This window comes from Artemia franciscana, chromosome 7 (genome assembly GCF_032884065.1).
Source record: "Artemia franciscana chromosome 7, ASM3288406v1, whole genome shotgun sequence".
NCBI classification, from domain to species: Eukaryota; Metazoa; Arthropoda; class Branchiopoda; order Anostraca; family Artemiidae; genus Artemia; species Artemia franciscana.
In genome coordinates, this window is record NC_088869.1 from 45,358,873 (window position 1) to 45,384,597 (window position 25,725).

Consider the following 25,725-nt stretch of genomic DNA (forward strand, 5'->3'; position numbering starts at 1 on the left):
TAAGAATATAAATTTTTTATGTTCTTAGTATTTCTTAGTTTTTCTTTATTCATTATTTTCTTTTTTAGTTTTTTCTTTCAAGTTTTTTTTATTTTTTTTGCTTTTTTCATTTTATAGTTGTCTATTTTTCTACTTTTTTTTCTTTTTTAGTTTGTTTCTTTTTAACTTTGTTTCTTACACATAAAAATACTATAAAAGTATTAAAATGTGAAGAAAATAATTAAGTACACAAAAAATAGTAAAACATACAAAAAACGAAAAATAATGACTATAGAAATTTTTGTTACATTAAATAAACACACACAAAAAAAAAATAATGCACTATAGAGATAAAACAATCGACATTAAATACCCACAAGAAATGAAATTTACAAAAAAAAAAAAGAAAAAAAAAGATAACTATAGAAAAAAATTTATAAGATGATTAGGTGGAGACGGCAAATCAATGCGTAGTAGGTTCTAGAACTGTACAGTGAGAAAAAGGAGACAATCCCAAAACTCTTCTTTGTAGTGATTTTTGTTGGTATATGGCTTGATTTGCATATTCAGTTTAAATTTCACTTGTTTTAAGATTTTGTTATTCATTTGTTTGCTATGATTGTTTATATAATTTCCATTCGTTTTGGATTTCATTTACACTTTAATCTATACTTTCGTTTATACTTCAAGCTTAAAACGAACAAAATATTTTTGTTCGTTTTAAGTTTGATTTACATATTCAATTCAAGCTGCACTTGTTTTAAAATTTTTTCATTCTTTTATATTAGTACATGTTTTTTGCTATGATTGTTTATTTAATTTCTGTTTGTTTTGGGTTTCATTTATACTTCAATACCATTTTCTGGTCGTTTTTGAGTTTGAGTAATTATAGGTTTCTGTTTCTTCTCATTTTAAGTTTAATATGGCTTTTACTTTTCTTTAAAAAAACTTCTTTTTCGGAAGTTTCTTTTAAAGTTAATTTCTGTTCGTTTTTGATTACCAAAGTTTCAAGTTTTTAAAATTCCCTATTTCAAAATCATTTTTTATTCCAAAACAAATTAACAGTCTAGCTAGGAACTAATAAAATTTGTCTCAAATAAAGATCATTTGATACATAATGATATTAAGCGCAAAAATCTTACCATCTTAAGATTTTGTTGACCCAGGGCCCCATTGGAAGATGAGCCTTGAACAGCTTTGGAAAGAACAAATAAATAAACCGAGCTCCCGATATTTTTGAAATAAAATAATTTCAATAAGATTTTTCCTTCGAGGAAGGGCGAAGGGCCAGCTCCCGAAGCTTTTGGAATAAAATATCGTTAACATATTCTTCGTTTCGTGGGGCAGGGAATGGGCCATGGAGGGAGAGCCAGGGGCGGATTCCCGTGAATTATCACTAATAATTTTTTTCCAGGGGGGATGTCAAACCATGGAGAACCAGGGGTCAGCTCCCATAAGTTTTGGAATAAAATATCGATAATAAGCTACTTGTAGGGGGAGGGGGGTCAGGCCATGGAGGACCAGGGGCAAGTTTATGAAAGAAAATGTAAGAAAGAGGGCAGGGAAGCTGGTTACCCTCCGGTCCCTCTTTATTCTTAAAAACCGAACTTGAACTTTCAATTTCAAATAGAATGAATCCCTTCTGTTGTCTATGTGACCATTCCTTTCATAAAAACCCTAAATGCCCACGGGGAATAATTTACAGTTCTTGTTCCCCGGTTCTGGGGGACTCGGTTATTCCTGGAGCTTTTGTTATTTGATCTTTGGTCTATATCGAACAAAATGGCTATGTAAAAAAAAATATCTGACACGTTTGATGAAAAGAAGTTTATATTTTTTTTGGGGGGGGGGAGGGGGCTAGTTGCCATCTGATCATTTTTGACTCTTAAAAAGGAAACTAGAACTTCAAATTTCTAGTCATTTCAATCCTTTCGAAATTCGACCACCTCTTCCGTAAAAAACTTACATGCCCTCGAGGCATAAGTTACAACGCTTCCCCCGTGCTGAGGGGGGGGGGGTATGTTGAACCTAATCGTCGAATTATTTCAAAGAAAATGACTATTTTAATTTCATCGGATGCATTTAAGAAAATTAGGCTCTGTGTGCGTGGGGGGGGGGGGTAGGGTAGATGCCTTCTGATCACTCTTGACTCTTTAAAAGGTATATAACTTTCATTTTCCAATTAAACGAGCTACCTCTGAAGTTTACGTGGCCACCCCTTACATAACACCTAATATACCTCGGGGGAATAGCTTAGCCTTGGGATCTGGGGGGTTTGTTGACCACGAAGCTTTTGTTATGTAATGTTTAAACTATTTTAAACAACATGGCTATCTCCAAATTGTACTGGATGGGTTTGGAGAAAATTTCGAGGGGGGGGGGGGCTAGTTGCCCTCCAATCGCTTTTTACTCTTATAAAGTGAACTAGAACTTTCAATTTCCAATCAAATGACTCCCCTGAAATGTCTAGAAGCACCCCTTCCATAAAAGCCATATATACCCCAGGGCATAAATTACAACGACTGTCCCTGAATCCCAGAGAGTTGTATCGACCCCAAAGTTTTGTTATCTGACCTTTCAACTGTTCAAATTTTTTTTGGATATATCAGGACAAAAAAGGCTCGGAGGGGGCTAGCTGCCCTCCAATCACTTTTACTTTTGAAATGGGTACTATGACTTCCAATTTCCGACCGAATTAGCCCCTAGTGACCCTGAATGAGTCCCAATGAGAGCATGAAGTTTATACGACTATCCCTTCCATGTAAAGTGTCTCTTGGAACAAAATAATAAAACATTGGTGCCTTATGTTCTTAGGGCTGTTGGGGGAGGCCTGTTGTTTGCAGACAACTTTTTACTTTTAAAAATGTAACTAGAACTTTCAATTTCTAATCATCTGAGTTTTCTCCCTAGTCTATACGACCATTGCTTCAAAAAAACTTATACCCCTCCGAGACATAAGTTACAGCCCTTCCCCCGGGCTCTTGGGGAGGGGTTGTTGACCTCAAAGTTCTTGTCATCTGATTTTTGGACTATTTCAAACAAAATAGACCATCTTAAAATTTTAATTGGATGCATTTGGGAAAAAGAGGGTGGGGGATAGATGCCCTCCGATCACTTTTGATGACTCTTGAAAAGGTAACTAAAACTTTTAATTTCCGATCAGTTTTCGTTATTTGATCTATAAACTAATTTGAATTAAATGATTATCTTAAAATTTGATCTGATGCACATGGGAAAAAAAGGCCATGGAAGTGGGGTAGTAATTGCCCTCCGGTCACTTTTGACTCTTAAATAGGGCACTAGATATTCTGATTTACAATCGAATCAGCCCCCTCCAAGTTTGCAGGACCATCCTTTCCATGAGAACCTTATATGCCCCCAGGGTATAATTTACAACACTTGACCCCAGGTTATGGGGGGGGGGCTGTGTTATCCCTGTATTTTTTTATATGACTTTGTTCTATTTTGACTAAAAAGTTTACATAAAAAATCAATCAGACACATTTAGGGAAAGAGGCTGGGGGTGGGGGAGGGCTAGTTGCCATCGGACCATTCTTCACTCTTAAAAGGGGAATTAGAGCTCTCAATTTCTGATCATTTGAGACCCATCTGAAAATTATAAAACCATTTCTTCCACAAAAACCTTATATGCCTCTGGGGTATAAGTTACAACCCTTATCCCAGGCTCTGGGAGGGGGGAGTATATTGACCCTGAATTTTTAGTCATCTGGTCTTTGGACTATTTCAAATAAAATACCTATCTCAAAATTTTGATCGAATGCAATTGGTTAAAAGAGGGTGTGTGGGGGGAGGGGTAGATGCCCTCCAATCACTTTTAATGGCTCTTAAAAGGTGACTAGAACTTGGAATTTCAAATCAAATGAGCATCTCTGAAGCTTATGCGACTAACCCTTAAAAAACTTTATATGCCCGTGGGGCATAACTTATAACACTCGCTAACGAGCTCTGGGGGATTGTGCTGACCCCAGGGTTTTGGCTATGTGATTTCTAAACTATTTTGTACAAAATAGTTCTTTAATTTTTTTTCTATCGGATGCATTTGGAGTAACTCCTTGGGGGGGGGGGCTATTTGTCCTCCAGTCACTTTTAACTCTTAAAAAGGGAACATAAAAAGAGAAAATTGCGATTTACAATTGAATGAGCCACCCCTGAATTTGACTGTCTCAAAATATTTTTCGAATATATTTGGGGAAAAGAGGGTTTGTGTGTGAGGGTGGGCGTAGATGCCCTCTGGTCCCTTTTTACTCAAAAAGGTAGCTAGAATTTTCAAAGTTCAATCAAATGAGCCGCCTCTGAAGTTTATAGGGACACCCCTTATATAAAAACCATATATGCCCCCAGGGTTTAACTTAAAAGGCTAGCTCCTGGGTTCTGGGGGGTTTTGTCGACCCCAGGGTTTTATCTGATGTTTGAACTATTTTTTAACAGAATAGTCTCCTCAAAATTTTTATCTGATGGCTTTGGGGTAAAATGTTGTGGAGGAGGCTAATTGCCCTCCGGTCTCCTTTGACACTTAAAAAGTGAACTAGAACTTTGAATATCTAATCAAATGAACCCTCTTTGAAGTTTGTATGAGTACCCCCTTCCATAAGAACCGTGTATACCCCAGAGCATAACTTACAACGCCTGCACCCAGGCCCTAGGGGATTGTGTCGACCCTGAAGTTTTTGACATCTGATCTTATAACTGTTTTTAACGAATTGGCTATCTTAAAATGTTTTTAGGGTGTATTTGGTGAAAAATGGATGTGTGGGGCTAGTTAACCTCTGATCACTTTTGAATTTTTAATGGCACTAGATATTCTTATTTCCAATCAGACGAGCCCCCTCCGAAGATTACACGACCACCCTTTCCATGCGAAGTTCCCCAGGGAAAAAGAATAATAATAAATAAATAGATAGCAAAACATTGGGGCCTTATGGCTTTTATTAGAGGCAACGCTATGGCGGTACCTCTGAAACAAAAATGGAAAAATACAAATGAAAAAAAAAATCCGAAACAAAAACAGGTTAGAAAAAGATTGAAGCAGTGTCGATGCGTATCCTCGGTTATGTGTCTGTTTTTCAGGAAAATAGAAAAGACAAAAATTGATGAAAAACAAATCAAAAACAGAAACAGAAACAGGTCCGTCAAAAACAGGTGACTCGTTTCTGCTTTTTGTTCTGACTTTTGGAAAAATAAAAACAGAAACAGGTTAGACAAAAACAGAAACAGAAGTGAAAGCAAAAACAGTGACGATGCTTAGTGACGATCATTACGCATTTCTGCTGTAATAGCCAATCGATTGGCCAAAAAGATGTTCTTTAAGCTGATGAACGTAACTTACTTAGCTTTATAAGATTTTTATGGATATTAATGTTTTAAGATTTATATTTATTTGTCATTATATTTGCTTTGACTGCATAATTAATTCCACTTGTTTACTATGGAAGCTGTTGAATATTAAAATATCGTTATAAAATATTAGACAGGTTAGAATTACAATTATGTTCTGTAATTACATTATATGTTATTTTTTTTAGAAAATTATAATGATAAACATATCACGATGAAAGAGAAAATGAGAACTGTTTTTCGTTTTGAATATAAGCAATAAGCTATCTGCTATACTACACAAAGGGAAATTACTCTTTCTTTTTTACTTTCTTAGTTCCGGATTATTCTCCTATTTTGATTTTAAATTCCTTTAGGTCCGGATAATTAAAATAATCCCACATCTGCTTTCCATACTTAGAGACGACGTCTATCTAATTTTCAGTATTTTTAGGGTACCAGGAATGGTAAGCTGCAAAACTTACTTAAGGTCATCTTGGTCCCAAAATTAACAAACTACTTCTTTGATTTTAAATAATACAGAGCACCGATCCAGGTGCAGGCGGCCAGATTTTAATGAAAACCCCTCATAAAATGTTTCATATATCATAATTAGGGCAAGAGGTTAAGACGGATGCAAGAACACATCTTGTCAGGTTCTAACTATTCTAAAAGTTTCACTCACATAGTTTCGGCGTCTGATGCTTCAAAAACATCTTCTACAAATTGGCGGCATTGCGTAGAGTAGACATACATAATTCCAGGCATAACGTATATCTTTTGTCAATCTAGCTTAGCCTATTTTTGATACCACCTTGGGAATTCAAAAGCAATAATTCTAAAGTTGTTGCTACTTTGAACAACCTCTATTCACAAGTCCCAAGCATTTCATTAATTAGTCATTAGTTTTCATAGTAAGCAGAGGTGAACTTCCAGGCTTTTCGCCGCTGATGAGAATGTACCAAATGACAATTGTTTTAGAATATGGATCGATTTTCAAACTTAATTTTAGTTTGGGAAATCCACGCCTTTCACTTTTTAATTTTCATTGGCTTCAAGCTCGTGGATAGACCAAATTTGTGGAATCACGGATAAATAAAAACTTTCTAAGACTAAAGTTTCTTTGCCATCTAAGATGAAAGTCGTCCACTAACTTTACTTTGGAAATTTTTTTCTTTTACTTTCTGTTTCATCATGGAAATTGGCTCAAGCAAAGTAATCATAGTCCAAAATAGGATGAATTTATTTTATTCATTCGCTGGATTTTTGTTTTTGCTTTATTATTGAACCAAAATAAAAGAAACGATAATAGTATTACAATTATTTAATTTATATTAAACGACATAAATAACAAATACTGAGGAAAAATAAAAAAATGTTTGAAGATCCATTGCAAAAGAGCATGTATACTGTAAGCTATGGCTTTAATCTATATAATCATCTTGACAGACTACAATATATTTATGATAAATTTGAGAAACGTTTCCCTTTTTTCAAATTACCGTTTAAACCAGCGATTCCCTTCCGATTTTTTGTCTTATTCCTCCCACGCTATTCTAAAATCCTAATACGGTCACTTGTCACACTATTTATTAATTTATTTAAAATTTTATGTTTATTTACCTGAAGGAAACTTAAAATGCTATTAACTTTTGGCTCTCCCTCTTGGCATATTTTATGCTAACAAAAAGTATTGTCCGTATAAAACACCTTTTACACAATATCGACATAATGTCAATACTACCATGCATCTTCTTTGCTCAATAAATGCATATGAATACGACATCACTCACATGATTTTAAAAAAATTAAAACTCTAAAGTCTAAAGTGTAGTCAGCCAAAGTGCGCACGTCTTGCCCATGACCCACTGTAATATGGTCATACCCCACCGGTGGGGCCTGCACCCCCTGTTAGGAATCACGGATACAATCGTTAATACAAAAAGATGCCGACGGTATAAATATTTTTTCAAGGTTTGAAATAAGGGACGCATTGAATATTAGTAAATGAATAAAACAGCAGCACTAAATTAATTAAAAGTATCAGTCAATCAAACAGCCTCAGAAACCCTTAACTACGAGCTTTGGTATAAATTTTTTTTTCACAATTATGAAATATATTCTTAATTTTCTTAGGATTTTGATGCGTACTTATTTTTTTAAGCCCAGGAGCAACACAAAAAAAAAATTGTATTCAATGCAATTGAAGGTTGAAAAATAATTCTAGAAGTAACTGACCTTATATTATGGAAACTTTAATTGGTACCTTTTAAGTAAACTTTACTTATACTTTCTAAATAGAAAAAAAATAAGTTGGGTACAAGTGCACCATTTTTTTTAAAATTATGTCTTTTATTTTAAATAAGTATAGTTATTATTAGGCAGAAATCAATTTTAAGCCGTAATTTTGTAACATCTGACATATCCGTAAATTTGCCTAAAGAACATATTTTTTTTAATACCCCCCCCTTACTCCTCCTCCAAAGACACACACACATACAAAGCAAAATGATGTTTCTGACAGTTTTCATAGGCAGCACAATAGCACTGCCTAAAAAACGAGTGACGTGGGCAGTACATATTATTTATTTATTATTATTTTTACACCAAGGGACTTCTTACACAAAAAGTTGTCATACAAACTTCAAAAGGAGATCATTCGATTGGAAATTGAGAGCTCTAGTGCCTTTTTAAGGGTCAAAAGTGATTGGAGTGCAACCGCCCACGTCCATTCTTTCCCAAAACACATCCACTCAAAATTTTTAGACAGCTATTATGTTCGGCATAGTTGAAAGGACCTGTAACTATGTCTTTGGGGATGTCAACAGTTGTGACATGATTGTGGATTCCACAAGGCCCATAAGAGGTTTACTGTTGAAGCTACTAGCCCCTCAAGTCGTTAGTACTAATCCCTGGGTCTTACGCAATATTATAGCGCACCTGTGATAGTACAGTACACCTGTATGTAACGTAACTGGGTTTGCTTTCTTCAGGATTGCTTTGGTAGTTACGTAAAAGTGATTGTTTACTTCAGTATTTCTTTGGTTGTTACGTAACAGGGAATGTTTACTTATGTTGAGAGTGATAAAATCTTGGTAGATTTATTGGGAATGACGCAATCTTGCACGACATGTTAAATCTCAACATCCGCCAGTCAAGCGGGAGAGGCCTACGTAATACGGAATGTTTGGTTATGTTGAGGATGTTGCGATCTTGCTTGTTTTAGTAGATTTATTTGGAATTACGTAATCACGTATGATTTATTTCTTCAAGGGCCCAAAGGGAATCTCCACTTGTAACTAAGGAGGGTACACGTGTGGGGTGTTATGTAATGACGGTGCACGCGTGGGTGTTATAAAATGATGTTGCAAACATGACTGATACGTAATGGTGGCGCACACGAGGGATGTTACGTAATGACAATGCAAACGTGGGACTCTACATAATACTTTAAGAGATTTCCTTTTCTTTCAAAACTTTGTTCTTTTTTCTCAGGGAACCTTTAAACTTCAAAGATTTTTGTTACCTCTAGGAATCAGAAAAGATTTCCCCTCAACGGAGTGTGTCTGACTTTGCGTTTTTGTGTAGTTGTTGGTCTCTGCCTCTCTCCTACCCTGCTTGTCTCTCTCCCTCCCACTTTTTTCTCTCTCTCCCACCATACCTGTACGACTGAGTGTCTGTTTACATGTGTCTGTGTCTGTCTTTGTGTTTTTGTACACCTGACTCAGTCTAACTTTGCGTTTTTACGAGTGATTTTTGTCCCTCCCACCGAGCCTGTGCGACTGAGTGTCTGGTTGCATGTCACTGTGTCTATTCTTATGTTTTTACTTTGCTTACTCTGTGTGTTTGTGTGTCTGACTTTTTGTTTTTGTATGTGTTTTTGTCTCTCTCACCATGCATTTGCGATTGAGCGTCTGTTTGTGTGTCTCTGTGTCTGTTTTTGTGTGTCAAACTTTGTATTTTGCGTGTGTTTTATATCTCTCTCTCGCCGTGCCTGTGTGACTGAGCGTCTTTTTGCATTTCTCTGTGTCTTTCTTTGTGTTTTGGTATGGATGACACTGTGTGTTTGTGTGACTGATTTTGTGTTTTTGTTTGTGTTTTTTGTCTCTCACCACCGTGCCTGTCTGACTGAGCTTTTTTGCATGTCTTTGTGTTTTTTTCTGCCTTTTTGTTTTTCTGCGTATTCTACTGTACCGGGTCAGTGCCACGGGGCGTCTGTTCGTAGGTCGCTTAGTCTGTCTTTACGATCTTGTGTCTGACTCTGTTTGTTTTTGGGTCTGACTTTGTTTTTGAGCGTGTTTTTTCTTTCTCTCCCATCTTGCTTGAGTGACTGAGCGTCAGTTTGATCGTCTCTGTTTCTGTCTTTGTGTGTCTTACTCTTTGTATTCATGTGTTTTTGTGTCTCACTTTGTGTTTTTGTGTGTGTTTTTTTCTTTCTCCCAGCATGCCTATGTGACTAAATATCTGTTTACATTTCTCTGTATCTGTCTTTGTGTTTGTCCTAGTCTGTGTTGTTTTGTGTTTGTATGTTTTACTTTGTACTTTTATGCGTTTTTCCTTTCCCCCATGAATGTGTGACTGAGTGTATTTTTGGTTATCTCTGTGTCTGTCTTTGTGTGTTTTTTTTATCTCTCTTTCTCACCGTGTCTGTGTGACTGAGTGTCTGTTTGCATGTCTCTGTGTCTGTCTTTGTGTTTTTGTGTGTCTGACTTCGTATTTTTGTGTGCTATTTTCGTCTCTTTCCAGTCATGCACGCGTGACTGAGTGCCTGTTTTTATGTCTCTGTGACTGGCTTTTTATATTTTTGTGTTTCTGACTCTGTGTGTTTGCTTGTCCCTATTTGTGTTTTCGCGTGTTTTTTGTCGCTCTCCCACCGTACCTGTTTGAATGAGAGTATGTTTGCATGGTTCTATGCCTGTCTTTGTGTTTTTGTGTGTCTGATATCGTGTTTTTGTGTGCTATTTTTGTTTCTCTCTCATCTTGCCCGTGGGACAGAGCCCCTGTTTGAATGTCTCTGTGTCTGTCCTTGTATTTCTGTGTATGAGTTTTTTTTATCTCTCTTCCCCAGTGCCTGTGTGACTGAGTGTCTGTTTGCATGTCTCTGTGTCAGTCTTTGTGTTTTTGCGCGTGACTCTGTGGGTTTTGTGTTTCTTACTCTGTGTGTTTGTGTGTCTGACTTTGCGTTTTTGTCTCATTTGCTAGCGGTAAAATGCTCTTCATTCCTGGTTACTCTCCTTATAGTAGGAAGATTAAAATTTATTACCCATTGTTAACCGAATACCAAAAAAAATCTCTATTTTTTTCGTTTATATGTTTTATTTGCTAGCGAGACAACTTTCTCTGTTCCTAGTTGCCCTCCTTGTAGCAGGAATTTTAAAGCATATGACCCATCTTAAAGTGAATGCGAAAAAAGTGTCTCTTTTTTCTTCATTTGGGAGTTTTCTTTACTAGCGGGGAAACGTTCTTTGTTCATGGTTGCCCTTCTTGTTGCATCAATTTTAAAATTTATCACTCATCTTGGGTTGAATGCAAAAAATTATGCCTTTTCTTCATTTGCGTGTTTCCTTTATTAGCAAGAGAAATTATTGGGAACTTAAAACTTTTTCTTATTATTAATATTTTGAGTAATAAGGCTTCTACTGCATAATGCGTAATACTTGAGGGTCATTCAAAATTTGATTGTTCTAAGAGCAATATTTAAATCAATATAATGTACCTTGCAAGCGCGCCTAATAGAACGATAGAAAAGAGGGAATAGAAACACCCCAAAAATATATCTTAATATGGCTTAAATTACCTGTAATAACAAACCTCCCCCTCCGCTTGAATTACTTGTTAGTTGTGGGCCAATCACATATTGTCACGGTGGCATGAATATGCATAGTATTGGCTCGAAGAAATACGGCATATTCCTTAAAACCTCTCACAAAGAACCAAATGATAAAAGTGTCTCTTTCTCTGCGTTTGCTTGTTTCACTTACTAGTGATGAAACGTATTTTGAAGTTGACATTTCTTATAATTACCATGCTAAGTAATGAAGCTTCTGCAGCATAATGTGTAATACTTACGGTTCATTCGAAATATGATTTTGCTAGTATCAAGATTTAAATTGCTACAATTCAATAGGCAGGTGCGCTTAACAAAGCAATAGAAACGAATCATTTTTATCGAGATTTCCCAGAAATATCTCTTAATATGGCTTAAATCTATCTGTAATTACAACCCTCTCCTCTGGTATTGGTTGCTGGGTGGGTCAGCCACATATTGTCATGGTGGCGTGAACATATGTCTGTTGGCTCAGAGAAACGAGGTATTTTCGTCAAAACCTATTAGATATATCTCTTAATATGGATTAGATTTACTTTTAACAACAACCCACCCCCTAAAATTGGTTGTTAGGGCCGCCAACTTACTTTAATTCACGCTAGTTTTGCCTATTTTTACGCTATACAGCTTTTTTCACGTTTTGGTTTTCCCTTAGTTAAGTTTTAGTTTCTTATTTCTATGATTTCGTGATCATATGAGGTTATTTCATTAATAAGACTTGTATGTACAATAAAAAAGCTTCACTCTTTAGATTTCTTTTTCTAGGATGAATCTTCAATAAGTAATCATTTACGGAACGAAATATCTAAAGCCAATCCTATGTAAAATCTTACTGATTCAATACCTAACTTAACCTGTTCGGATCACTTTAGAAAATAAATAACACTCTAACAAGCAAATACCCATCAAATTTAACCAATATCCAATAATCGATTTTCCCTCCCGCATTTCAGCTTTTGCAAACATAGGATAAATACGATTCATGAATTTTCGAAACGTTTCCGTTATTTCCCGTATCAAAATATTAGGTTTTTTTCTTTTTCAAGATGTCTATCGCACCATTCTGTTGAGGTATCTTTTTCGATTCCTAAAGGGTACAAAAATCTTTGGATTATAAAGGTTCCCTGAGAAAAAAGGAAAACCCATTGAAAGAGAATGAAATATCTTAAAGTATCATGTAACATCCCATATCCCCTGAGTGCTGTCATTACGTAATATCCTTTGTGTGCGCAGTCGTTAAGTAGCATTCACGAGTGTTTCCACTTTCTCATTTCTTAAATCCCCAATAAAGAACTGAAAAATCCCTAGAAAATCCCCATCTTCAGTTCCAAAATCCCTAAAATTCTCCCATTTTCTAATTACTCCCTAAACCGCTTCTCCATATCCCATTTTACCCGTATCATTGAAAGGTAGCATATTTTGGCTTCTTAGATTGAACTCTAGCTATCACTACCATGATAGACTGTTTTGTCATGCCGTTTAAAATGCTTTTGAATCATCAGGTAAATACAAAGAACTTCAAATATACTTCAAATAATATTAAGGAAATAGAAAAAAAATGTAATACTGTAATGTAAATTACAGTACAAGATGTGTAATACTGTTCAATCGTATCTTGTAAAACCTAATCAGACCTTATCTTCCTCTGATGTGTCTTCAACATTTTTTGTATGGTGGCTGAAGCTTTCAACCTCCTAATCTGGTGAAGTAACTGATCATCTTCACATTCTACACTTTCTTGAGCCCTTTCCATTCCATATTTTGTTTTTAGAATCCCCCGCAAAGTTTATGTTTTCAAGCTGAAGTGGTTGGGCCGACACTGGGTCAACCATTTCAGCATATTTGAAAATGTCGTCTTTTCTGTATCTGTTCTACTGCTTTGATATGGAACGCCTGTGCAGCTTTGAGAACTACTTCGGTTGAATCAGGGGAGACAGCGGTATCTGACCTGGTATCTGAGAGGGAATTGTGTCCGTTTGGACCCAAGTAAACGCTTTCAAGGGGAAGTTAAAACTTCCGATTGTTTACATCGATTTCTAAAGCACTAGTTGATTCCAAATTATCCTTCTGTAGGAAGTTCAAGGCTGAGACCAATGAATTTAAGCGTTGTTTACACCCCAAAACTAGAAATATTTTGGTCATTTTCAAGAGCTCAAATTGTGCTTAAATTAGAATTTGCGACAGAAGTGATTATTATATTTGTGAAGAACATAAAAAACGACATCGAGTGGTATGTTCACTTTATTTGTAAATCAAAAATATGAACAGCAAATAATTTACCACATATAGTATAGAGCTTCATGGTTTTCCCCTGGGTACGTAGGCTTGCCAAAAACACACAATCCATTTATTCCTACATGTGCCATTGTTTCAAAAAAATGGCTGTCAGTTTGTTTTTCTGTTAAAAACTAGGGTAATGAAATGGTAATAGAGGTATTCGAATAGTTATAGCCCACCTCTATTATTCACGTCAGTACTTATAAAGCTGGCTACAAGTTCGAGTTCAAGTTTTTTTGATTTTACACAAAAATCCTAAACATCATACAAGCACTGCGGAGAAAAAGAATCGTACATGAACTGCTTGTCAAAAAAATTACTACAGTAAGAACAACTACGTACCCAATAAAACTATCAAAATATATTATAACTTTATTTATCTGACCTGTAAAAAAATGACATTTTATCTACCAAATAATCTTATGAAAAAACAACCCAGAAATGACAAACCATATGACTTCATTAATCGAGAACAGTCCAAGCTGAAATTATTGTTTGAAGCCCACATCAGCATGGAACTGTTTCAAACAGTTCTTTGTTGCTAGTTTGTTGCTTGGGACTCCTGTACATCTCAAAATCTGTGCTGTGTTAAAATTTTTAAGTAACTGAAGAAGTTCTTCTCTGGGATTCCAAGTTCAATTCGCAAGGATACAGAACCTAAATCGAATTATCCTGCTTCTCTGATCAAGAAGATGATGATGATGAACAAATTAAAGGAAAACCCCTTAAAATTCCCTAAAAGTCCATGGGAGAGGAAAAATCCCTAGAAAATCCCCAAATCCCTAAAAAAATCTTACCCCTAAGAGACTTTAAAAATTCCATTTTAGGGGAGAAATCCCCATAGCGGAAACACTGGCATTCACGTCTGCGATGCCATCAGGTAACAACCACGTGTTCACCGTCATTACGTTACACCCACGTGTATGAACTCCTCAGTTACAAGTGGGATTCCCCATGGGCCTCTGAAGAAACAAGTCATGAGAGATTACATCATTCCCAATAAATCTACCAAGAATGCATCACTTTTGACATAAGAAAACATTCCATATTACTATGGGTCCCCTTTCTTGACTAGCAGATCTTGAGATGTAACATGTCATGACAGATTGCATCGATCCCAATAAATCTACCAAGTCACGCAAAATTGCATCACCTTCAACATAAGTAAACAAACCCTATTACGTTTAATAGGGGTTGTTAAATCCCTATTATTAACCTAAGAAATCCTGAGGAAAATAAACCCTATTATGTAAAATACAGGTGTACTATACCGTTACAGGTGCTTTATTGTATTGCTTATGACCCAGGTGCACGTAATACCAGCTTGAGGGGCTAGTATTTCCAATAGTATACCCCCTGAGGGCCTTGTCGAATCCACAATGCTGTCACTACTGTCAACACCCCACTGTCGTCAAGACAAGGGCAGTAGGCTATGAAATTCGTCCATTCCTGAAAATGTAGCATATGCTATTGAAGAAGGTGGGCGTATTTGACATTTACTTTCCGAAAAGACAATAGGCATTCAAGCGTGCCTTTCAAAGAAATTTGAGAGGACTATTGAAATAAATCACAACATGTTATATGCATACGGGTTGTCAAAGGGACGTAACTCAGGGATCACTGATTATATTAATTTAGAACTTTCCAGAAATGATAAGGGAAATGATCAATTAACCCAAAAAGGTGACATTTGCACCCTACTACTACTGCTACAGCAATCACTACTGCTACTATGGCTACCACTACTACTACCACTAAAACTTATGCTTCTGTAGCGAGTACTACCAAGGAGGAGGATACTGAAATGAACATTTGAGGAAATTTTTGGGGGAAAGTTGAACTGTATCAAAATATTCTATGTGCATGAAGATGAACGGCTCACCGTATCAAGAGGAAACTTCCGGGGCATCATAAGGGGGGTGCTCAACAGACCAAAAGGGAACATGTACTTATTACTACTGATATTAATACCGATATTACTACTGTTACTAATACTATGATATTTAGTACTATTAAGGTTTAGTGTAGGGAGGAGCAAATTTGAGAAAATATTGAGGGGAAATTTGAATTTAAATGAAAACACACTAAGCACTTGCAGATTATTAAAAAGACGTATCTCAAGATTGAAATTGAGTATTAGGTTGGAACCTTCAGAGAATGCTTAAAGGGGAAGATTAATTGACCAACCTGCAATATGTGTATGATACTGCCGATTCTACTACCACTACTAATACTACTACTACTACTACTACTACTACCTCAATTACTACTTCTATTGCAACTATTTGTAAGGCTAAGAGTATTAAGATACAAATTTCAGGAGATGTCGAGGGGAAAATTGAACTAAATAAAAATTATAAATGTTCAGGTTATCAATAAAGCACATCGGCAATGTCATAGCAACGGTCAAGTATGCTAAGTTGAAACTTCTAGGGCTTGATCAGGGGGCGTCTGACTGACAAAAAGTAATATGTTAATACTACTGCTGCTACTAGCACTAGTTCTATTACCGTTTGTACAACTACTAGTTCTACAACTACTAATTCTATTACTATTACTGTGGCTACTAGTACAACTATGCCTAAGGGTTTGAAGGTGAAGTTCTCTGGAGATAATGGGGGGGGGGGTAAATTGAAACACAACACACAGTCCCTAAATTCAGGTTGTCAAAAGACTGTATCATCAATGTCGTAGGAACGGTTTGGTGTGAGAAGTCGAAACTTACAAGGTTAGTTGTGGTGGATGTTGGACTAACCATAAGATAATATTTTGATCCTAATACTATTACTTCTACTATTACTACTATTACTATTATTGCTGCTACTGCTACTGCTATTGCTACTGCTACTACTACTACTACTACTAAAGCTAAGAGTAGGCCTAGTTCTATTAATTCTACTGCATCATGCATCATAGCAATGCATCATGAACGTCTGATGGTATTAATTTGAAAATTTCAGTGTGTGTTGAGGTACTATGTATATATTGTTACTGATGCTGCTACTGCTACTGTAACTATTGCTACTTTGCAAGCTACGTTCACGATGATGAAGCTCTCAAGGAACATTTAGATGGAACCTGAACTAAATAAAAACAAGCTATGGTCATGTAGATTTTCAAAAGGATGCCAGCAATACCTCAGGAAAAGATTACATAATAAATTGGACCTTTCGTGGTAGGCTGCGGCGTATTTTAAACTAACCCGACCGTACTATGTGTCTACTACGAGTACTACTGCTACGATTATTGTAACTAAAGAAACTAAGGGTATAAGGTTTAGACTTTTTGGTAGAGTTTACGGAGAGTTCACGAAAAAACTATATGCCTAAAGGTTTTCTAAAGGGTATATAAGCAATATTGTAGGCAGCACAGCTCGATGATTGATAGAAATGTCATAGAAACATCTAAAGCAGCTCATTCGATTGGAAATTAAAAGTTTTAACGCAGTTTTTAAATTCAAAATTAATTGCTGGGCTAGAAGCCCTTCTCCCAAAAAAATTATTCTCCAAACACATCCAATCCAATTATTGAGATATCCATTTTATTCAGCATAGCTGAACAGTTCAGTAGATATGTCTCAAGGGATATGCCTAACGTTGTTGCCTAATCTCTAGGGATAAAACTAAATGTAGCTTTCAAACTGAATACAAAGCTTTTGTGCGTAAGCTGGTTGCCAATAAGACGTCTCAGCAATATCCCATAAAAGACTGAGGGTATTAAGTTGAAACATGTAGGGCTATTACTACTTCTTCTCCTACAATTGAACTAAATCAAACGAGTTCAAATATGGCCGGGTTGTCAAAGAACATAATTAATTCAATTCAATTCAATTTATTCAAATAAAAAAAACATAACACCAATAATAATAAAGATCCTGGAAGCGAACTTGTTGATGACCATAACAACAAAAAATTGAAAATGAAGAAGAAAGAAAAAAAAATAAAAGAGAAAACATGGGTAATTAAAGCAAATTGAGTAAGAACTTAGAGAATTGTAATATCAGAATTTTAGTACAATGTTATACAGCGTGCGAAAACTTGTGGATAGCTCGACACTGGAGGGTATTATATTCCATTAAAGTATAGATTTATAAATGGGGGATCGCTGGGCGGAACTAGAGACACACTTGGGGACAATGAAGGAACGGTTGGATGAATGGAGACAGAGGCCTTCAGAATTGTTACTATTAAAATAAGATAATAATTGGGGAGAAAGATTTTTATGGTAAGCGGAGTATGCATGGGATAGATTTAGTTTTTTGATGATTTGTTCAAAAGGGATAATACCAAAATCGGAGTACAAGTCCTGGGTGGGATATAGTCGGGGCAGCCGAAAGACTGCTTTGACGGCACGGTTTTGGGCAGATTTTAATTTATTGGTAACTGAAGGATAAGTGTTGCCCCAGACAGATCCGCAGTATGAGATATATGGGCAAATAAAAGAGTGATAAAGGGTGACAAGGATATCGGGAGGAAGAAAATAATTCACATGATTAATCATACATACCTGTCGCAAGATTATGGCTCTGATGCAGGACACATGTGTTGCAAACTATAGGGAGGAGTCTATGTGGACACCAAGAAACTTGGCAACTTCGACCTGTAGGAGGAGATTGGTAGAATATTTTAGGCCAAGTGCTTGCTGAGCTTCATTTTTTTTAAGGGGTTCGAAATAATACCACCTGACTTTTCTTGCTGTTAATGGTCATGCAGTTGACGAGACACCACTCCTGTACTCTATTCAGAAGGGTTTGAGTAGAGGCGACGACGAATGGTAAATTATGACCGGTGATGAAAAAGTTACTATCGTCAGCAAAAGGTACTGGGTGCACTGATGGACCCAGGTCTGTAACCAAATCATTAATTTAAAGGAGAAAAAGTATTGGACCAAGAACAGAGCCCTGTGGGACGTCCCTCCGGATAGGTAGGAGATGTGAAGTCACCCCGCCCAGACTCACACTCTGTACTCTACCAGAGAGATCAGAGCCAAACCATGAGAAAGGAACTCCACGAATCCCTAAGTTGTTGAGTTTACTTAATAAAACACTGTGAACCACCATATCAAAGGCCTTAGAAAAATCCAGAAATAACCCAATACAGTATTTTTAAGGTCAAGTTGGGAACGTATAAACTGTGTGGTGTCTATTAGTGCATGAGCAGTTGAAAATTTGGAACGGACGCCATATTGGTGAGGAGAAATCAAGGAATCTGAAGAATGAATCCCAAATAAAAAGGGAGAAAGAAGTCGGAATATAATTCTCTCGAGCACTTTAGATATAACTGGGAGAAGTGAGATTGGACGATAATTACTTATCTCAGACGGATCGCCTGTTTTATGAATAGGGATAACAATTGCTGATTTAAATATTTCTGGGAAGACTCCATTGGTCATAGACAGTATTGCTATGTGCACAAATGGTTCACAAACATAGGAAGATACAGTCCTAAGAAGCTTATTACTTATGCCAAAGAAGTCAGGTGTACTACTATTGGAGAGACGTTTGATAACTTGAAGCACCTCTTTACGATCAGTTGGAGAGAAAAACATGGATCCAGGATTCTTGCTAGGGTGTACTGACTGGGAGAAGGAACAGGAGTTAGTATTTGGAATATTAGTGAAAATAATCCTGTACTGAAATTGTGTCAATTAATCTGTCACTGATGTCCTTAAGGTTAATAGGTACAGATCTTGAATTCCTTTTTTTGAAACAATTTCATTTACTGTAGACCAAATTTTTTGTAAGTTCCCTTTGCAATGAGCGATTTTTGAATAATGATAATTTTTTTTGCTTTCCGGACGAGTTTGGTATACAAGTTTTTGTATTTTTTTATAATTAGTCAGGTCAATAACGTTACTGGTTTTGCAAGCTAACTTATACAGGTCATTTTTTCGGTATGAAGAGATTATCAGGCTATTAGACATCCAGGGCCATATAAGGGTAGTTTTTCGGTTTGATTTACAAACTGGAAAGGTTGGACTGATATGATCACTCGGTCCCTTTTTAGAACCATTTGTGGCTGAATTAACATCCTGACATTCCAAAACTTTGGACCAGTCGAAGGATTTCAAACGATCCGTGAACCGGTTCATATTCACAGTATTATATATTCTATTATACGTAGGAGTATTAGTTCTAGAAGGTTGAGTAGCTGGTAGGGAGGATAGGGAGAGATAGGTTGGAAAGTGATCTGACAGGTCAGAAAATATAATTTTGGAGGACAGGTGGTTTCTCAGGGAAGTGTATACAAAAATGTTGTCAATTACAGTAGCTGTAGACCTCATAGGATAAACTCTAGTAGGAAAAAGGATTGTGGGAAGAAGACCACTTGAGGTGAATGTTTCAAAGAAGGTATCACAATCATTATTACTGCTAACATTTAGTAAATCACAATTGAAATACCCAAAAACTATTGCCTTCTTTTGTGGTAAATTAATAAAACTAGAAAAATCATCAAACAGATTACAAAAGAAAGGGGTCGGAAATGAGGTGGGTTTATAAAATAATGAAAAAATAAAAGAATTCTCGTCAACACTTATGTCTACGATTATTGAATAAATGCATTTATTATTTATAGGTTACGAGAATAAGGATTCACAGTCTAATAATCTGGTGAATTTCAGACTTGACCGAATGTAAAGAGAAATGCCGCCAGAGGACTTGGTAAATTTTCTTTCAATATGAATAGCTTGAAAGCCAGGGAGGGAAAATTCATTATTGTCATCAATTTCTCAAAGCCACGTTTCCGTTATTCCAATTACGTTGAAAGGGCAGTAACCATTAATTAAAATTAAGTCTTTAAAATTAGCCCACTTATCCCGTATACTTCTGATGTTAAAGCAAATTATATTAAGTTTGGTCTCTTCCATTAGCTTAGGTTTCACATTTTTCACATAATCATAAGTGTCGAGATATTCACGGTTAATTTGGTTTAAAGGGCTATCGAGGCTAGCTAAGGGGCTGGTGGGCAAATTATTTTGGTCATCGTAATTATTAAAAACAACATTATTGCAAAGTGATAAATTCGTGAGAAACGTAAAATCTTGTATATTACACATTTAAATATCCATTGTGGTCTGAGTTTCATCATCTCCTTGATTAGAATATTGGAAATCTTCTTCTGCCGACGAAATATCATTGGTGGTACTTTTGGACTGTGATGGAAAGTTTGCATTTTTTTCTTAGATTTCTTGCCTTTGACTAGGGCAGTGGCACCGACTACCGTCTTGGAGGTTGTGGCACTGTCAGAGCCTATATTAATTTGATTTGCAGTTGAGTCTACAGGCTTAACTAGCTTTGATGTGGAATCTATGTCCTTTTTCATGGAGGATAATTGAGCTATAGCTGTTTGTAAGATGTCATCACCTAGGAGTTTAGTGGTAGATTTCTTCTTGAGAGTATTTTTGGTTTCCTCAGCTTCATTACTAACCTCAATTAAGTGACTGACTGTGAGATAAGTTGTAAGCCTTTGCCATTCTTGGCTACTTTTAGATGAATCTTTTGGAGGGCAAGATATTGATTTAAACTTAGGTAAGGGATGGGGGACTAACCAGAACCTTGAGTATGAACATTATTTGCCTCTTTTGGAAATGATACTGTCTTTGCATCTTCTACAGCAATTGTTGCTTGGCTTCTACTGGGCCGATGGGGTATGGGCTGCCAAGGGATTCTTGCAGCTACAACTGAGTAGGGTAGATTCATTTTATCAGATGTTCTAAGGGTTAAGAATCGCTTTTGGTAAGCCGGGCGAGATTGGTTCTGGAGGGCTATGTGTCCCTTACGGTTACAATTTCTGCAGAAAGGGTCTGACTCAGGGCATTCACTAATTGCGAGGCCTGTTTTCCCACACTTAAGGCAAGACGGATGGACTGTTTTCAGTGTTTTTTTTTTTTGCTGTGGACGTGGGCCAGACAAGTGGAGCATTGTAGGGGCTTCGGCTTATAAATTTTGTAAAAAAGGGACATACCGTACAAGAATATTTCTCTACTTAGCTCAACTTTGCAGGAAATGAGGATTGAACGGCTTGGGTGAAGAAAACCTTCTTTGTTTAAACCTAGCCTTATAGCAGTTGAAGGATTGATGAGAAGGCCTAAATAATCTATTTGTTCAGTTTGTATTTCCTCCACTTTTATCAAAACCATACAGCACATACTTGTGTAACTATTCCACATCTTTTTTTGTGGCTAAAATTTTTGAGCCATCAAGAATTATTTCTTTGGATTTTGACAGGACATGGTCTGCCGCCTGGGAAGACGTAAAGTAAATATCAATAGACTCGTCCTGCTTGAAAAAAAGTTCAAAATTTACCTTGGTGATCAGAAAGACAGCTTTCCTAATTTGCATTATTCGATCTTTTGAAAAGGGTTGGCCATTGGTTTTCTTGATTGAGACAGTATAATAATTGGGGTAATCGTTAGCACTAGTTTCTGGGACACTTGAAGAGAGGGGTTGCTCTGTCACTGGTGAACGAGTTTCATCCTTTTTCCTCTTTTTGCCAGGCGTCTCACCTCTTTCATTAGAGTTAGTTTCGGCTAAGGCCTGAATTCCTGAAAAGTAGCTAACTGTTTTGGATCGCGTAGTTTGGGGGGGGGGTTCTAGGAAGAGTTTTAGAGGTAGGTTGAAATGGTGACTGGCTAATGGTTTCAGTGGAAGTATCCTTCTCTGGTGGTAGCCTTAGGGGTTTTTTCCCCTTTATTTATTCCGACGAGACACTGCAGATTCATGAACTGTTAATCAGTCTTAATTCAAGGTTACTTTAAGAAAAGTAAATATGACAGTTTTTAATCAGCGATAAAACCAATATATTCAATTATATACTATGATAAATAATAACTTACTTTGTATGAAGTGAGCAATCCCTCACAATTAAATCCACAAGTTAGTTGCGCAATCTAACACAGTACAGTACAAAAAATAATCCGATTAGGTTCATAAGCTAGTTCCTTTTAGTTCAGATACTAAACTCATACTGGATACTAAACTCATACTGAAAATGACGTATGAAAATGACGTATGTTGTTAAAAATTGTTGAAAATTTCCCACAAAATTAGTTTTTTCGAAAAATTTTTAAGAGCTATATTAAACTAAAAATGAGAAGGAATAATTTTTCCTCTGAAAATAAGCGATTCAAACTCAAAACGAGGAGAAATAATAATTAGTAGGGCTGATGCTCCGCCCCATGCCTTCTGAAGAACAGAACATAATTTGCAAATAAATTTGGGAATTTAACACACCTAGATGGGTTTTTTTCACAATAGGTAATTCAGCAGATTTAGGAATATTAAATATCTTTCCCAAATGAATTATTAAGGTAGGGATAGTCTTTCAAAACACGGAACCTAATCGATATTAAGTGGTCCCTTGGTGGATATCTTAGAAAATCGAAGTCTTCCTTTCGTTATACTTTATTGAAATGAAAAGTAAACACTAAGATGACATTTGAACAATGCGTAGGAAATTGTCAATTTTATTTATATTAAAAAACACAAGTTAGTACGATTCCACAGAGTTTGAATGTCTGTTTGAGGTAAGTCGTGTTCTCTTAGGAGAAACTATTCTTTTAGTTAAACACCCTTTGAACTAGAAAATTCACGCTCTTTTTCTGTGCCGAGGCTACTTCTCATCTGATAAAACGACATAACGATTGCTGTCGACAAAATCAAAATTAAGAAATTTTCCTTGGAAGACTAAAATTCCCACGTACAATAAGTCGCATGACCAAAAGTGAGATTAATATCCTCCATAATTTGTTTTTGTAGAACTAAGCCATTTAAGAAATAAAATGAAATAAATCAATACCATTAGAACCATGGTCATTTTACAGATTAAAATTATTTTCTAGTCTTAGTGACAATCCTCATACCCATTTTGCCAACGCTTTTGATCAGTAAAAATCCAGTAAAGCCAGCTTCATCGTCGTGTTATTTGATACTCAGAAATGAGTCGAGTTTCGAAAGGAACAGTTCTGCTTTTTCGCTGGTCGAAATGTCTGTCCAGTGATAAATGATTACATTTTTGCCTGTTTTTTTTTACGGTTTATTCGAAGTATATGAAGTCTTTTTAGTTCTTCAAAACCTAATATTTATTTTCAGAGCACATAGAGCCAAGCCATTGATATTGAAAAAATTACCCATGATTGTTTTTTCTTTGCAAATCTGATCATCTACGGGACTGACATTCTCTTTCAAGATAGAAGCTGATGCCACGACCTATATGATTTTCATCTCTATAATGAATATATATTTCTTTATTATTCAAAAGGTGCTGCTTAAAAAGATCGATTTTTGACACTTAGTATGCAATACTCTCAAATGTGTCTTCAAATATTGTCGGGCATGGGATAGTAGAATAGACCCTCACCCCCTAAGAACTGTCTGAGAAACAATTCAGAATAAAGACTTGTGTAAGTACATCAAGCTTGTTTGGATGAAACTATTTTAGTTATTTTGTTCTTTATAAATCACAGAAAAAATTTATCCACAGCAAGGAAACGTTTTCTGGCAACATTAAAGATATTACAAATGAAAAAAAGTATTTACACGAGACGTAGAGAGTAAATAAGTTTTTTCAACTGAAAGTAAGGATCAACATTAAAACTCAAACGATTATAAACTATTACGTATATAAAAGGAGGATTGCCCCCTCATCAACAGCTTGCTCTTTACACTAAAGTTTTTGAGTATTTTTTAAAAAAAAGCTTTTTTTGTTCTAATTAAGCGAGCCTCATGCTTCAGGAGTCGTTCTTATGGAATTAGGACAAATATATAGTATTTGTTATTGGGAAGTAGCGTAAAGAGCAAGATGTTGATACGGGGGTGACCCCCCTCAAAAAGTAACAGTTTCCGTCTGTTTTATGTTTTAATGTTGCTCCTTATTCTCAGCTGAAAAAAACATGCTTTTTTTAATTAATTTCTGATCATTTTCTAAGTAATGTCAGGAAATCTGGCTCCACCTCCGTGCAAATATCCCTCCTCCCGATGGATATATCCTCCGAACAATTCAATTATAGTTAAAATTTACCCCAGACAATTATCCTTGATATATCCACCCGTGAAATTGAGTCGGCAAAGTTAAAGCAAGACAAAGAAGAATTTCGCATAGAAATTCTGGCAATTTACCACAAATGTAAAATTTTCCCTAAAAATTCAGCATCTGGAAGCTCCCCCCCCCCACACCTTGCAAAATTATCCCTGTGGAAAATACCTCAGCAGAAAGTTTCGTCTCACCACCCGAAAAAAAGTATGCATGCTTCCCAATAACAAATACTATATATAAGCAAAGGGCAAATTTTATAACTTAAAGATATTTCCCCAGGAACTTTGGGGGGAGGGGGTCTTGTTTTCTCCAAAGACGTAGCTATTCGGGTTTTCAACTAAGCTGAACAAAGTGGCTATTTAAAAAAAATATCAAACGACTTTGAGAAAAAAGGGCGTAGGAGGGGGCCTAGTTGCCTCCAATCTTTTTGGTCACTTGAAAATGGAACTAGCACTTTTAATTTCCGTTCTAATGAGCTCTTTCCTGATAGTCTAGGCTGGGTCGGCAAGATCACCCCTGGGGAAAAAAAACACCCATCCGTGGTCTTTCTTCAAGCAAAAATACAAAATTCCACATTTTTGCAGATAGGAGCTTGAAACCTGTAAAGTAATGTTCTCTGATACATTCAATATGATGGTGTGATTTTCATTGAGATTGTATAACTTTTAGTGGGTATCCCACCCCCCTTTGTCAAAAATCAGGCAAATTTTCTTTGCAATTTTTTCAATTTTTCTTTTCCCTTTGATAGGTAAGACTAAACTTAATGAATTGGAATCATTAAACTGAATGTTTGGAATCAGCATAATAAGCCTGTTCTTATGAAATATCTATCGGCATCAAAATTCTATTTTTTATAGTTCGGTTACTTTTGATCTGGGTCATTCCTTGCTTACAATTTGTTCCCACGAACTGTTTGAAAATTAAACAAGATTATTGAACCAAGAGGTTTTGTCAATGCAATTGAATTTTCTACATACTCCAAAAGAAAGAATTTTATAGTTTGAAGACAGTGATGAAAATAAGGGTCTTCTTTCAACAATATTACATAAAAGATACCAATTTTTCTAAGCGAAAGAGCGGCATTAAAACTTAATTTACTGAGAAATCATTAATTGGCTTACATTTTCAGGTCATTCCGTGTTTAGGGGGGAGGGGGCTTCATAGTCCTTGTTTAAAATGCTGATTTTTGCATTAAAGCTATAGATTTTGTTACTGAAAGCGCTTATGAGAACAAAAAATATAGTTTATGGCAAATTATAGTATTTGTTTCCCAAT

General features: G+C 36.1%; 1 protein-coding gene across 1 annotated transcript in view; it reads left to right on the top strand.

Annotated features, from left to right (window-relative positions):
- The window catches only part of LOC136029360 (neurexin 1-like), a 117,684-nt gene that overhangs the window by 24,082 nt on the left and 67,877 nt on the right, over positions 1–25,725 (top strand). The window lies entirely within an intron of this gene.